Raw genomic sequence first — 15,257 nt, forward strand, 5'->3', positions numbered from 1 at the left:
GGGTGGGGAAGGCTCTATTTAATCCTAGCATGGGATGAATAAATAGGAGATGAAGGATCTCAAAAGACTTTGTATTACTGGAAACACCTTAGATGCAGTTCACCTGTGATGCGAGAGGCCAGCAAAAGGCTGGAAAACCAGACTGAAAGCAGACTGGAGAGATGACTTGAGAATGATAGACTCTAAGCCCTAGAAGAGATGTCACACAAACAGACATAAGCTGTGCCAGAAAAGGGCTCTTGGCTGGCCCTTAGGGCGGTCTGTTTTGCAGGTGATAAAAAATGGCACCGCACTGGCACATTGCACATTGCAGTAACAGCTCAGGGTAACCCCAAGACAGAGAATAGTGGAGCACGTAACTGTTGTTTATCAAGACTGCAGTAGCTACAGTCTCATAGGGGTATGCTGATGTGTGACAGTTTCTAGAGGAACTGAATCGCATTTTAAGATCATAGAATATAATGAAAATCACTTCCTTTGAGGAAAATATTGTGAGGAAGTCTTCTAAAACTTTTCCCCAAAACTGCCTAGACCCTGGCACTGTCCAGTAGCCATTGAGAGAGCAATGCTACCAGCACCCAGCTGTGGTCAGTCCTGCAAACATTAGGCAAATGCAGCTGGAGGTCCAGGCTGCAGGGGGGAGAATTATGTGACTCCGCCCCCCAAGGAAAGCATCAGCAACATGATGGGAGAAACATGTGTGATACACTTTGAAAAGATTATGGAGATGTCTTGTGGATTTAATATGGGAACTATGATGGTAGAAGTGTAGGATCAATGCAATTAATGTGTAGCTAGTAACCATAGCAAATGAACGCTACACAGCTCAAAGGGAGCCTAACATGAATACTCCAGCATCCAGACCTGACGGGCCTTCATATGGAAAAGCTGGAAATACCTGAGCTAGAAATGTTTATGCTGACTTATCTGGAAAAACTGTACCAGAACTAAATTCAAGCTTTCCTCTTTTCCAGGTGAATAATCTTTTTACTGAGCTATATGATTTTGGATCTGGGGGGGTCAAACATACTCTGAAGTTTCAAGGTTCTGACAAGCACAGGGGATTTTGGCATCTGACTTAAGGTTATGGCAAAATAAGGTATCTGAGAAGTTCTGAGTTTCACATAAATCCAGCAGCCCTATCAAGAAGATCTGAGGCTTAGACATTCACTCCCTGATCTGCTTATTTTCAGCCACAAACAGTAGCATAAAGAAAACAAACTTCAGACTCAACAGTAGAGAAAAAACTCTGTCTCCCCAGAAGAGACATACTAACTAGAGAGTATTACAGATAGTCATCCTCCTACAGCACCTAATTACCGAAAATGATAAAGAACTAGCCATTATAATGTCTTATAATCAAACAGTCCACAAATAAATTCAACAGGGTTAGTCTTGGAAGTCAGACTGTCACAATCAGCAAGTTTTGTCTCTTGTCTAGAGTTCTGAAATACCATGATCTAGAAAGAAATAGTATTTTAGACTTTTAGGTTATTTTAGGCATTCAGCACTGCAACCTCATTCTTCAGACACTGCAGAAATACCAGTATTACTAAACACTTGGAGAATAATTTAAACATGAATAAAATACATGCTTACCCTAAAAATAAAGTTCCATAAGAGAATCAGATACTAATTACAGCTTCTATTTAATATCTAAATCAGGAAAATTAAATTCAATCTAATCAGAGATGTTAGAAATTTTTTTGGCACTTTAAATACCAATTTAAGAAGCAACCAAATTATTTGTACTGCTAGAAATATGCCTAGTTTTATGCAAATCATAAAATAACATCTTTCCACTTTAACCCCTTCATTCTAAAGTTCGTGAAGCTCATCCACTCTGATAGTTACTCAACATGCAAACAAATGGAATGAAAACTGAGTAAAACTGACCAGTTGGAGTAAAAATTATTGAAGTACAAGGAACACATGTAGTTGGAGTCTAGATACACTATCAAAATATCAGAGGGAAAGTTACTTAGGCTATGAAAACCTTTGAAAAAAACTTCAGTTCTATAGCAAAAATCCATATATTCTTCTCCAACACCAAAAAAGGGTAAGCAGGAACCACCAAAGTTTTATTTGTCCTTTCAAAATAAGAACATAATTTCACTTGACCTGAATTTATAAACACACTGGAGTTATTGGCTGATATTCTGTATAATCTGTATTGTCCCAGAAGACAGATTATGGGACCAAATAGTTTTGTTTGCCATGAATATGTGCAAATATAAACAATGAAACAATTAAATCGAATCTTTACCAAACAAAGGGACAAAAGGGACAGAGATCCAGTATTATTCTACAGTTTTACATTTATTAAACCATGCCAACATTACGGTATCCGTGTGATATGCTTTTAGGAAAACAGTACCTTTCTAATGAAAAAGATACCAAATCAGGATTCATAAAACTTCCCTACTACTTCTGCCTTTGGCATTGGTACAACGCAAAGCTGTAGACAGGAAATAAATAGAGACTTATACCTCATCCTACCCAGTAAAAGAATAGAGGTATCAGGGATGCTCACCTGCTGCTATGAAACAGCAGAGAGAACATTAAAAGCACCCTGCTATTGAAATGCTATTTAAATCATGATGGTGCTTCCAGTATTTCAGCAGCAAGTCACTAGCAATGATCATATTCAAAGCGAATGCCAAAGAACAGATGCTGCCACTGAATGGGCAGCATTATCTTTCCTGCGTGGATTGTCTGAAAGTGGCACATATCCACACTGCACTGTGGAATCATCTTTCTAATGGATAAACTCCTTCTGCAGAAAAATCTGGCAAGCAACCTGTGGCACAGATGGCTCTGCTACAGAGACACAGGACTGTTCATGTCTGGAACACAGGTGTTTCTTGCCCCGAATTTGCTAGCCAACCTGTTGCCCAGCCAGAAGATGCATTTCTATTTTCTATTTAAATCAGATGAGTCACAGTCATTTCCAGAAATGCTGAAGAGCTGCCCATTATCACCAGTATTAATTACCTTCCTTACTGATGAAAGCCAAAGTTACCACATACAGACCAACACTAGAGCCAAAGTTGCTATCTCTTTTCCCAACTCAGTGTCACCACCAGTATTACACTTCATGTTTTTAAACTGTACAGCCACCACTTCCACTCTGTACTCTACACTCTATATACACTCTACAGAAGAACATAGTACCATTCAGTAGTCACATACTCAGCATCAGATACAGGGTTAAACCAGGCTGGAAATTTAGAAGAAACATTCCCAAACATTCTCTTTTTAAACAAAATTGTGGCTGATTTAAGAGGTTGTGAAGTTGGCTTGGAAAGTCTAACAAATAAAGAGCAAGGCAAGCAAAACTGATCAAGGACTCTGTTGGAAATAACATTCTCTGACTACCCATACATAACCGTATCACAACAAGACAGAGGTCTATAGAAAGGTCTTATGCTCAGCACCACTGATGCACAGAAGGTCCAACACTGGACAAACCAGACTGGCTGCAGCCACAGCTGAGGTGCATGTGCACAGCATCCTGTGCGGGTGAGTGCAAGGCCCGTGGTCTCCTAAACTCTGAAGACCTGACTGATACATTCAAATACAGGTACCTAGCATAACAACAGTCAAGCTGAGATCTGAATTCAGGTGCCAGCTTTACCACAGGCTTGTCAGCTATTGTGGACCTGACCTAAGAAAGAACTTAGGAAAACAAGCACAAGTCAAATTGGCTGGAAAAATCTAAACTCACGGTGTCTTTTCCTTGAACAATCTTTCTGATACTGGAGAACCAACGAGAAACAGGTATCTTAAAAGCCTTCTTGGCCACCTGGGCACACTGCTCCTGTTCATCGGGCTGTCAATCACACACCCCCCCAGGTCCCTCTCTGACTGGCAGCTCTCCAGCCACTCCTCCCCAAGCCTGTAGCGCTGCTGGGGGTTGTTGTGGCCCAAGGGCAGCCCCCGGCATTTGGCCTTATGGAAACTCCTCCAGTTGGCCTCAGCCCATGGCTCCAGCCTGTCCAGGTCTCTCTGCAGAGCCTCCCTACCCTCGAGCAGATCAACACTCCCACCCAGCTGGGTGTCATCTGCAAACTGACTGAGGGTGCACTCGATCCCTCGTCTAGATCATCAATAAAGATGTTAAACAGGAGTGGCCCCAATACACAGCCCTGGGGGACACCACTCATGACCAACGGGATTTTACTCCATTCACCACAAATCTTTGTGCCCGGCCATCCAGCCATTTTTTTATCCATCAAAGAGATCAGAAGGATTTTAAATCCACAGTTTTCCTCAACACCAGATTATAGAAGTTGTGTCTTTGCTCTCTTTTCATTAAGGTCTGTATATGTGATAAACCTGGAACAGATTACTGACTTTCATGACTTGATCTTTATATGAAAAATTAAAAGAAAACCTTGTGGAAAACCTATATTTATCACTGGATCAGATGTTCCTCTATCTTCTTTGTTCTTTCTGGCCCTATGTAACCTTCCTTTCCCATCTTTTCCTTATATGATATTTGAGAATCCACAGCAATCCAGTGAAGTCCGCATTGACTGGAAAAGGGAAAAAATAACTCCCATTTTTAAAAAGGGAAAAAAGGAAGACCCAGGGAACTACAGATCAGTCAGTCTCATCTCTGTGCCTGCCAACATCATGGAGTGGCTCCTCCTAGAAGCTATGCTAGGGCACATGGAAAATAAGGAGGAGATGGTGACAGTGAACACGGATTCACTAAGGACAAATCATGTCTGACAAATTTGGTGGCCTTCTATGATGGTTTTATAGCATCGGTGCATAAGGGAAGAGCCACTGACATCATCTATCTGGACTTGTACAAGGTAGCTTGACGCTGTCTCACATGACATCCTTGTCTCTAAATTGGAGAGACATGGATGTGATGGATGGACCACTCAGTGGATAAGAATTGGCTGGATGGGTGCACTCAAAAGTTGCCGTTAATGGCTTGATGTCCCAGTGTAGAGCAGTGACTAGTGCTGTTCCGCAGCGGTTGGTGTTGGGACCGGAACTGTTTTAACGTCTTTGTTGGCAACATGGAACAGTGGGATCGAGTGCGCCCTCAGAAGCTGCCAACACCAAGCTGTGTGGTGCGGTCGACACGCTGAAGGGAAGGGATGTGCCACCCACATGGACCTGGACAGGCTTGAGAGGTGAGCTTGTGCAAACCTTGTGAAGTTCAACAAGGACAAGTGCAAGGTCGTGCACATGGGTCAGGTCAATCCCAAGCACAAATACAGGCTGGACAATGCATGGATAGAGAGAAGCCCTGTGGGGAAGGAGTTGAGGGTATTAGTGGATGGAAAACTGACAATTAGCCAGCAATGTGAGCTCACCACTGAGAAAGCCAGACATATCCTGGGCTACATCAAAAGAAGTGCGGCCAGCAGGTCACGGGAGGGGATTTTCCTCCTCTTCTCTGCCCTTGTGAGACCCCACCTGGTGTGTTGTGTCCAGCTCTGGGACCCCCAACAGAAGAAGGACATGGACTTGCTGGAGCAGGTCCAGAGAAGGGCCACGAAGGTGATCAGGCGGTTGGAGCTCCTCCCTTATGAGCACAGGCTGAGAGAGTTGGGGTTGTTCACCCTGAATGAGAGAAGACTCTGGGGAGACCTTATAGTGACCTTCCAGTACTTAAAGGGGGCTACAGGAAAGGTAGGGATTTTATCAGGGAGTGTAGTGATAGGATAAGGGGTAACAGTTTTAAATGGAAAGAGGGTAGATTGAGATTAGAGATAAGGAAGAAATTCTTCACTGTGAGGGTGATGAGGCACTGGCACAGGTTGCCCAGAGCAGCTGTGGCTGCCCCCTCCCTGGCAGTGTTCAAGGCCAGGTTGGACGGGGCTTTGAGCAACCTGGGCTAGTGGAAGGTGTCCCTGCCCATGGCAGGGGGGTTGGGACGAGATGAACTTTAAGGTCCCTTCCAATCCAAAGCGTTCTATGACTCTGTGATCTCTGTTTCTGTGCAGAGGGACCAAGTCCCCTAACCCATTTTTGGGGAGAATGATCAGGACATCCTAGAACAAAATATGCCTAGGTACATGTATGTCATATAGGAAAACCAGTATGTATATGCAGTGAAGATTTTATAAGTTGTACAAAATGAACAGCAAATATTAAACAAACAGCTCACATGCCAAATACCTCTTGTATCCTTATTAGAAATGAGAAATCTACAAATTAGAAGTAGATGTAAAGTTCCTAAAAATTTCAGATCACATTATGACCAGAAGAGAAAGATGGCACTATTCATCAATACTCATAAATGAATCCATCCACCTCTATCACTTTAGTCCATCTAAATTACAAGGCACTCACTTAGCCCTTCAGTTATCTCAAATCTGGTTTACAGTCATTAGCTCATCCTCCCTCTGTTACCATTTTAGATCTGAGAACATTCTCCTCACAGTATCCAGATGATAAATACCAACTGATTCAGCTGTGGCAGTAAAGGTGAATGCACCTGTCATAAATATTCACAGGCTGATTTACACAGAAGACCACTTTATTTGAACAGTTGATGAGAAAAAAACATTGTATAACAAATGACAGTGTTCAAATTCTTATCAAGAAAGCTTTATAAGTCTAGCACAGTGATTCTTCCTTACACAATGATGGCTAACATGACAGCAACTATTAATTATGGAAATTCACTATACACAAGGGAGATGTGCAGCTCCAGCCAGACTCCGGTGGTGCCACTGCTCTGCTTAAAGCCTTGAGCAAAGTGTTCACATTCCTGTGCATGTGTGGATATTTATTAACATGGCTAAGATCTAAACTGAGGAAAACAACAATTTAGCATGATGATTCAATAACAGTCCTTCATCTTACTTTCACAGCAGTGGGATTCCCTCTCATTAGTCAGTTAATATGTAATTCAGTGAGCCTCCAAACAAATTAAAAAAAGGAATCTACATAGCTCTTTCATAGTAGCATTTGGGAACTGAAGGAGCAGTTACCTGAACTGTTTCATCTGGATGATCTAACTTCAGAGGAGTAGTTCAAAGTCACTACAAGTAAATTCAAGCTCAACTGTTTCATTACATACAAAAATCTATTTATAGTATCAAAATCTCTGGAACCTAACAAGTGGAGATTATATTTCTTAGGGGAAATTGAATATTTGTCAATGGTGAGAATGACTGTCTTCTCCCTTGCTTGCAATTTCCTGAAATTTCACATATCCAAAAAAAGGACAAAAAAATTTCTCATATTTCTTAATATCATCCAATTGAGAAAATAAAAATATATATTTTTTTGTCTCTTTTTGAAGATGTTTGTTTTAAACCATAAGAAAAACAAGTAACTTCAATGTTGCTGGTAATATGAACTACTGTGGCATTACTAAAATGTCTGTGTAATCCTTTTTTTAACGGATCATCCAAATGTCATTTACATTAGCTACTTTTTGTTTCATGCCATATATCAATTATTAGGGATTATCCTTTATGTAAGAAAAACCAATACACAGAGTCTCAAGTAGCTGAATCAATGTTGGGAGAGAGATATTAACTTTTGCACTTTTCAAATCTTGCAAGACTTAAGTTTACAACCTTATTGTTGATTGACACAAGATTATTCCTTTGGGTTTCTCAGTTTTTTTAACTGTAAAGAAGCAGGAAAAAAAAAGGAAAGGATAAAAAAGATAAATAAAATTGAAGCCAGAACTAATCCTTTAAGAGTATCAGGTGCTACCTTAGCTTCTCAAAAACAGAAAAAGAGTCAGATTGTGATCACCCCTTACTCATGGAGTCTGACAAGGCAATGTATTCTATAATCCTGTACTTTTGACTGTGTAACCTGCTCTCTACCTCTTCACTCAATTTCTTTTTGACTACAGTTTGCATTAGAGATTTCCAAAAGGCTTCTAGGACTTGCCTTTGAGTAAAACAACCTCTTGCAAAGAAACAAATTTTCCCTGCCGAGTGCCTCCAAAGATGATAATGGCTTACAGCCCAGTACTGTTTATCTTCAGCATTTACTGTTAAAAATCATGCCAAACTCAAAGAATTATACTTAAATCCTATACAACTGTACAGCAGAGCTCTGTACCTCTGCCTAGATATATGCTTTTATTTAACAGCAAGTAATCTATACTTCTGTCTGTATCGGACAGCAACTCTCCCTGTAGGTCACTGCTGCTCCCTGTTGCTTTTCATAGGCATGAGGAACCACACATCCCCTTCCAAGGAGAAGGTGAGGAGCAGCAAAGTAACTGTCCTTGCAAACTACCTGGTAATAAACCATGTGTGACTGTGTGTGCTATAATGTTACTTAACACAAATTGTTCTCTGTGCATCAACCTGCTCCTCAATAATTTCTTCAATTGATTAGAAGTCTACACAACAAAAAGGAATATTTTATGAGTGGACTGGTGCTATCAAGAACATAAGCTACAAAAGCAATGCTGATAAACTAAAATTTAGAAATACTGTAATAAATATTTTATATTTTTTTCCTGTCTCTCTGCTTCCTCTTTTTCTTGTCTGGTTAAATTCTCAGAGAGAAGTTTACTTTTCAATTTTTGGTACTACTTGACATTTACATTGTTTTTATGTCTAACTCATGCCTTTTTTCCAGTACAGGTATAATTTCTTCCACCCAACATGGAAAGTACTTTGTTCAATTGTTTCCTCATTTGATAACTGTTCTTTTATTTAGCTGCCAAAATATCAGTTTACAAACTCCAGTTTAATACTTCTGAGAAGATATGAAAACAATGTGTTGAGAGTTGAAAAATACTTAGCAAGTAGATCAGCACAAGGTTCAAGTATTCAAATATTCTTAAAGTCACTTTTCTTCTGACACTTGTAGACTGTGCATATATGAAAAAACCTCATACTTCTGCAAAACCTTGAGATAGCACCTCATTTACAGTACCCGTTACACAGATATTAGGAGAAAGTCTACACTTTTATTTTAAACTCAGCACTGAAATTTTTGATATAAAAAAGAAGCATGGTCCACTAGAGAAATTTTATAGAATAGTTATCTCTGAAGTTGAATAATTTTCCGGTCAACGAAAATATATATTTAGTTTTCAGTGGTAATGTCAACCAGCAAAAGCAAGTTGTTACCAAAGTTTTCACAAACAGCCACTAACATGCACTGTAATGAAGTGACACAATAAAGTTATGCAGATGAAAAATAAGTGTTCCTTTCTTTATCTGGATGACATAATAAATACTAATAGAAAGAAAATTCAATAATAAGCTTGAATTAATTATGTGTTTATTGAGGCACAGTGAACTAAATGAGTAGGGGAAGTTGGCAAAGAGCCAGATGAGTAATAAACAGTTTTAAGACTGTCTGGAGACAGACTTGAGAATATTATAGTCATCAAGCAGCTGAAAACAGCCTCAGGGTAATTATAAGCATTTGCAATCAATTAAAAAGAGCATGATTCTTTTACGAATCTGTATTAAACTTGCATTAAAACTTTAAATGATTTGAAAATGTTATGGTTTCAAGCACATCTTTGTCAGTCGTCATCATATATTTCTGGAAAATATGTGTGCAGGCAAGTGTCAATAGAATTACTCTATATGGTTTGTAAAGAGGATACTAGGAATCCAGGGTCTATATGTACAGATGGGCATCGTCTCAGAATATCACCCTTCTTACAACATAAGAGGCAACTCTCTGGAAGCAGCTCAGCCTTTCGAGTTTCATGTATAATGCCTTATTTTTCAGGATCTTTAAAGAACAGTACTTCAATCCTACAGCATTAGACTCAATTCATTTGAAAACAACCACCTTCCTGAGGCAGAGATGGGGACAATGCTCTCTTATCTTCATAGTTTATCAGATCTCTATGTAGGCTAGAATCCTCAGCAATACAGATTTCACTGCTTTCCTCCTTGGGGCTGTATTTTATTTTGTGTCTTTCTCTGAAATCCTCCCTCAGATTGAGTTTGAGACATCTTTTTACTGATGTGATCAGACAACTCTCACCACTGCCTTCATCCTGTCCTGGTGAAAAAATAATCTGAAACTCCTGTGTATGCTGGGGAGAAAGAGAAGAGATGATCCATGAGGAAGTTTCTGCAAGACATGCCCTCTAAACTGTTTCCAACTGATAACCTCATTCCTTCCTTTTCAGTGAAGCCCTCAAATACTTCTTCAACCTCTATTTGCTATTGGGATGCCTCCTTTAGCCTCACAGAGCAAATCCCCTTCATAGCCTTAATGTGTGTTTTGTTTCTTTTCTTTACAAAAGTTAAAGCTAAATTACCACCTAAGGGAACAGCAAATATCCATTGCCAAATATATGTAGTTCAAAAAACTGTAAGCAACTATATCTTAGTCATGGAATCTGTAAATATCACATAGATCAACAGTGATGGTTGCATATCAAAGGCACACTGGGTTGAAAAGCACAAGGTTAGTCCAGAAATTTGGACAGAGAAGTGGGGTTTCTGAACTTTGTTTTTAAAATATAAAATACAGAAGAGTTTTAAAACATTACTGCCATCACTTCAAAAGAGAATAGGAAATAAGAAAAAAATTCATTCTCCACAAACAAGTTTATTCCCCCAAACTTTCCAAAGTGCAGAATCTTTCTATCTGCTTTGGCACCACCAAAACATTAAAAATAAATGTTGACAAACAGCTAGACTTCCTCCCTTTCATCTTAGAAATGCAGAGATACCTACACTGTAAATTGCACAAAAATCACAATTACGTTATTGTAATGATTGACTGCATTGTGCAGAAAGAATTTACTACTACGGAAATGTATCTACGTATGCCTGAAAAATACAGTGAACTATAAACTGCCTGAAAAATAAGACATGAATTACAAAAGCTTGCCCCTTGTTGATACACCACAGAGATGAAACCCAACAATACGCTGTGATTCTAAGTCAGTTACTCTGTTTATATAGCCTGGGCTCACACGCTCAGATCTCAAATGACGATTTCATTTGTTTTCCCCTGTGATTGGATGTGTAAGGGTCTTTTCATGTTACTCTTTGGGGGCCGGCCATTGTCAGATGCCATTCTGTGGTGTAAGCAGGTTTGCTGTTTCAAACTGCATTTTGTTTGCTTTGAACTTGAAACCATAAAGATATAATAACTTGGCAAAACTTGCTCAAAATGATTACAGATGTCAGTGGCTCTTTTTATAAATCTAAACTTTGCAATTTCCAAAGGTGTAAGTTATACATTTATAGTGCACAGTCTGAAAATGCCTTCACTGAAAAGGGTACTGATGGTCCTAAGGAAGAGTTCAGAGACTTAGCGGAGGAACTGCCTAGTCTCTACACCTGCTTGTAAGAAGGAGATGCACAGCTACCCTCTGCAGCACAGTGATCCTACAGCTTGAGCTGAACAGTCAAGAATGAAAAGAGTAGGAGTCGATCTGGCTGCTTAAATGAGGTAAATTTGGCTTGTACATACTGTGTGGATAGTAATTTTAATAGCAGGTTGAGAAAGGCGTCAATCGACTGCTTAATTTTGCTGCATTTCATGCCGCCTACTCTTTAAATGGCATTTGAAGAAGTGCGGAATTGTCCTTGAACACTTTCTATATCCTCATATGAAATGTTCTTACACAAAAATCAGATTTCATGTCCTGGGCTGGCCTTTATCTTGTGTTACCTCGAGGAACAAAACACACTGAATACAAGGGAACTGACTGCACTATTTTCACCAGGAGTTTGATCTAGATCATCCCAACAGAGAGGAAGGATGAGGGAAAAGAACACTCATCTCACTCTGATTTTCACAAGTTCATCTGAGTTTATACATTAAAGGTAAAGATACAGTTGCAGTAAATGAAATACAAGCATCACCTAAGTCTACTCAAGTTAAAATGTTCTCTTTTCTCAACTCCTCTTACTGTGCGTTAGCCTCACATTTGTAACTGGCAAGGCTCTACCACTGACAATAGACTATGTGCTTTACTAAAATCCCTTACTAGTTACTCAGCTTAACTAAGTCAACAGTAGTAAAACACTTCTTTACTATCAAGGTGGTTTTTGTTTTGTGTTAGACTAGTCTGCCTACCTACAATTTTACTTTAAAAACCCCATCAATTAAAAACTCAAATGTCAATTATTTCATAAATGCATTTCTACATCACTTCTTCAACACTGAGCTAGTTCTGACTTAAAGAATTGCTTCCTTCAAAGACTAACTTACTTTGTTGGTAAAGAACCTTTAGAGTTAAGTCTTCTAGCATTTATACAGAATTGTTAAAATGTTAAAACAATATACTCATCTACTTATATTCAAAAAAGAATTTGGCAGTTTTAAAAAAGGTTAACGCTGGGGAAATAACTCTCGGCCCTGCAGAAAGATACATTTCCAGTTATAAACAATTCTCTAGCTCTCTGCTAATGAAAACAAATCTATGATAGACTGCAAGATAAAAATAAAAAGCAATTCAAGTCATTGGATTAAAAATTCATTACATTGATAACTTGACACATAAGTGGTTGCAGCCTCTTTTAAAGGTGCAAGGGATTTGGTTTAGCACAGTATTTAGTTTGGATATAGGCCCAATTTTACTGTAAGAAATTTGTTTTAAATATGAAAGGCACATTTTCTTTCACAAAGCAAGATTATTACTAGACATAATTTCCGTGGTACAGCCAAAGTATTTTGTTATAAATTGTTAGATTAAATCACTATACAAAATAATTTATCAAAAAGGAAAGTACTGGAAATCTTCTGGTTGCTGGAATCAATCTAACAGCATTTTAATTGTTTCTAACTTAAAAAAAGATGGCAACGATGAGAAAAGATAATGGATTAACACATATCAGAACCTATATTCCTGTTACTTCTCAAGTGCCATTTACTGCTGTGGAGACATCACTTAATGTTATGATACACACCTTGAGAAGTAAAGACCACCATGTACGAAAACACCACTAGGGCAAGAAATTACTATGTTTGCACAAGTGTCAGTTCTACAGAGGATTGTGCAGAACGTATCAATAATCTCTTCCTAATATGAATTTAATTCTAATGCAAGTGTTGATCTTCCATCGACTTTAATGTTTAATAACTAAATGTTACATTAAAATGTCTAATATTAACTGCTGTAAGCGGTTAAACTGAGTAAGGTTTCCAATAAATAATTTGATTTAGGTCTGTGTGAGCTGAGAAAAGAAACAAATCTCATACTGCGTCAGATCCTCTCAAGCAAACTAAAGACTGGGACGAGGATGTTCCAGAGAGAATTGTAACCACCCTCAGCTGCACTGACAATGACCAACGGGATGGCCTACCCCTGGACTTCCACCCTACGTCTGCATGTCCAGTCCTGATTTCTTTCTAAAAGAGGCACAGAAGCTAATGGTAACATTCTCTTCCTCAAGCTCTTCTGGAGTTCTTGGGCCAACTCTCTTTTATAGTATGCAAACTGATGCTGGGATTATTATTATTATATTTTTTTTTAAAATATTATTTCACATCTATAGACCCATCTGACTAAGTGGCTTTCTCAAACATCACAGAATCATAGGATAATTAGAGCCGGATGTGACTTTACAAGATCACAGTCCAAGCTCCTGCTCAGAGCATGATAAATACTGAATTCGAACTTCTCTACTCTGTATTCCATATAGTGAATTAATATTAATTCACACCTGGAATTTCTCCACCCCTCCCTCTGTGGAAGCCCCTCTTCAGTCAATACAGAACTTGGGAAGAAGTGTTCACTGCTAACATACTGGACATGCTTTGAATATATCAATAAAATAGCAGGAAAAGGGAAGAAAGCAACACAATTTGATAAGATTTAGAATAAACTCCCGGGGAGATTGATCTCTAGGGACTGCTAAGAAAATAATGTCATGGGTACAAGGAAAACTACTGCTATAGATCAAAAAGTGGCTAAGAAAATTAAGAACAGGCAAAATACTGTATCAAGCCTATTGATGTCATCTGAATCAGGGCAGTGAGAAATTAGAGGCATTCCAATACAAGCAAGAAGAGGGATCAGAAAGACAGAGAACAATCCTCATGGTAACGGAAATAACAAGAGAGGCCTTGGGTCAGAGATGGTGATCTGGAACTTCTGCTCTCTTGTTCCTTGTTGAAAGTGGAGGAGGAGATAGTCAATGAAATCACCAACAAAAAATTTTATAAAGAAACTGTAGGAAGCGAAAAGATAATATAAACTGTCTACTGCTCTGGATGGCTGTTGAAATCAAGAATTTCGCAAATTTCAAGAAACATACCTTTGCACAGATAACAGCCCTATTCAGAGTTGCAGTTTCAGTTAGAACTCAGGTTGCATTTAAAATCTTTCTATTCATGGTATTAGTTCCAAACTATGCACACACACAAACAAACAAATAAAGATAACACAAAACCCAGAAAAACCCATCCAAAACACCCAAACCACAGAAATGGTTAGGGGAAAGGGGGGCAGACTCTTCAGTATATAGTAAATGCAGAATTTTTTTGCATGTATGTGATAGCAATCAGTGGCCAGTATGTCATTACTTGTAGACTACCAAAGTTCAAATGCCATAGAGGCTGGTAGAAAAACTTAGTATCTGCCACATGTCATGTCTGAGGATGATGTCTCACTGAATAAGATACTGATATGAAACTTATTCCTTGCAGGCAGGCATCTGTGTTACGTAAGTCACAACACAATGGGATTCTTACCCAGAAATCAAGGACAAAATGACATAGTGTCCGAACTGCATTCTCAGGTTAAATATTGAAACTTGAATAATTTAAAACTAGTATTTACAAATATAATTATTAAAAATATTAATTATAAAATCTGTTTGAAGTTTTTAAACTCAGAAGTAAATGCAAAAAGATATTTTTTATCTGGCAAGATTATGGCCTTCTTCATTGGTATTTAAATGCACAAACTCATAAAACATGAACAAACATACTCTTTGCTGCAAGCATTTTGGATGCCTTTTTAGGTATGTGTTCCTCGTCCCATGGCTAATGCTTTTAGGTGTTGCTTTGTTATAAATAGGCATCCTCCTATTCATAATTTTCTATCATTCTAATTAAAAAATTTATTATGTAGACAGAGAACAAAAATCAATAACACCTAACCTGAATGAACCAGATATTACGCACAGCAAATTGCTGAAGTGAGCATTTTTCCATAACTTAAAGATTTAACTTTGAAAACAAGTTTTAAAATGTTCATCCAAACCAATCATGATTGCTTATGAATAATGGATGTATCTGAAGAAAACAGGTCTAGTTTCAAAGCAACTTTCCATAGAAAAAAAAATCATAAAATTAGCTAGATAATGCACCTATAC

At 38.5% G+C, this 15,257-nt stretch overlaps 1 protein-coding gene across 1 annotated transcript in view; it reads right to left on the reverse strand.

Moving 5' to 3' along the window:
- The window catches only part of GRID2 (glutamate ionotropic receptor delta type subunit 2), a 594,006-nt gene that overhangs the window by 298,964 nt on the left and 279,785 nt on the right, over window positions 1–15,257 (reverse strand).

Source organism: Athene cunicularia (genome assembly GCF_003259725.1).
Source record: "Athene cunicularia isolate RWA chromosome 4 unlocalized genomic scaffold, athCun1 chr4_part2, whole genome shotgun sequence".
Classification (NCBI taxonomy): domain Eukaryota; kingdom Metazoa; phylum Chordata; class Aves; order Strigiformes; family Strigidae; genus Athene; species Athene cunicularia.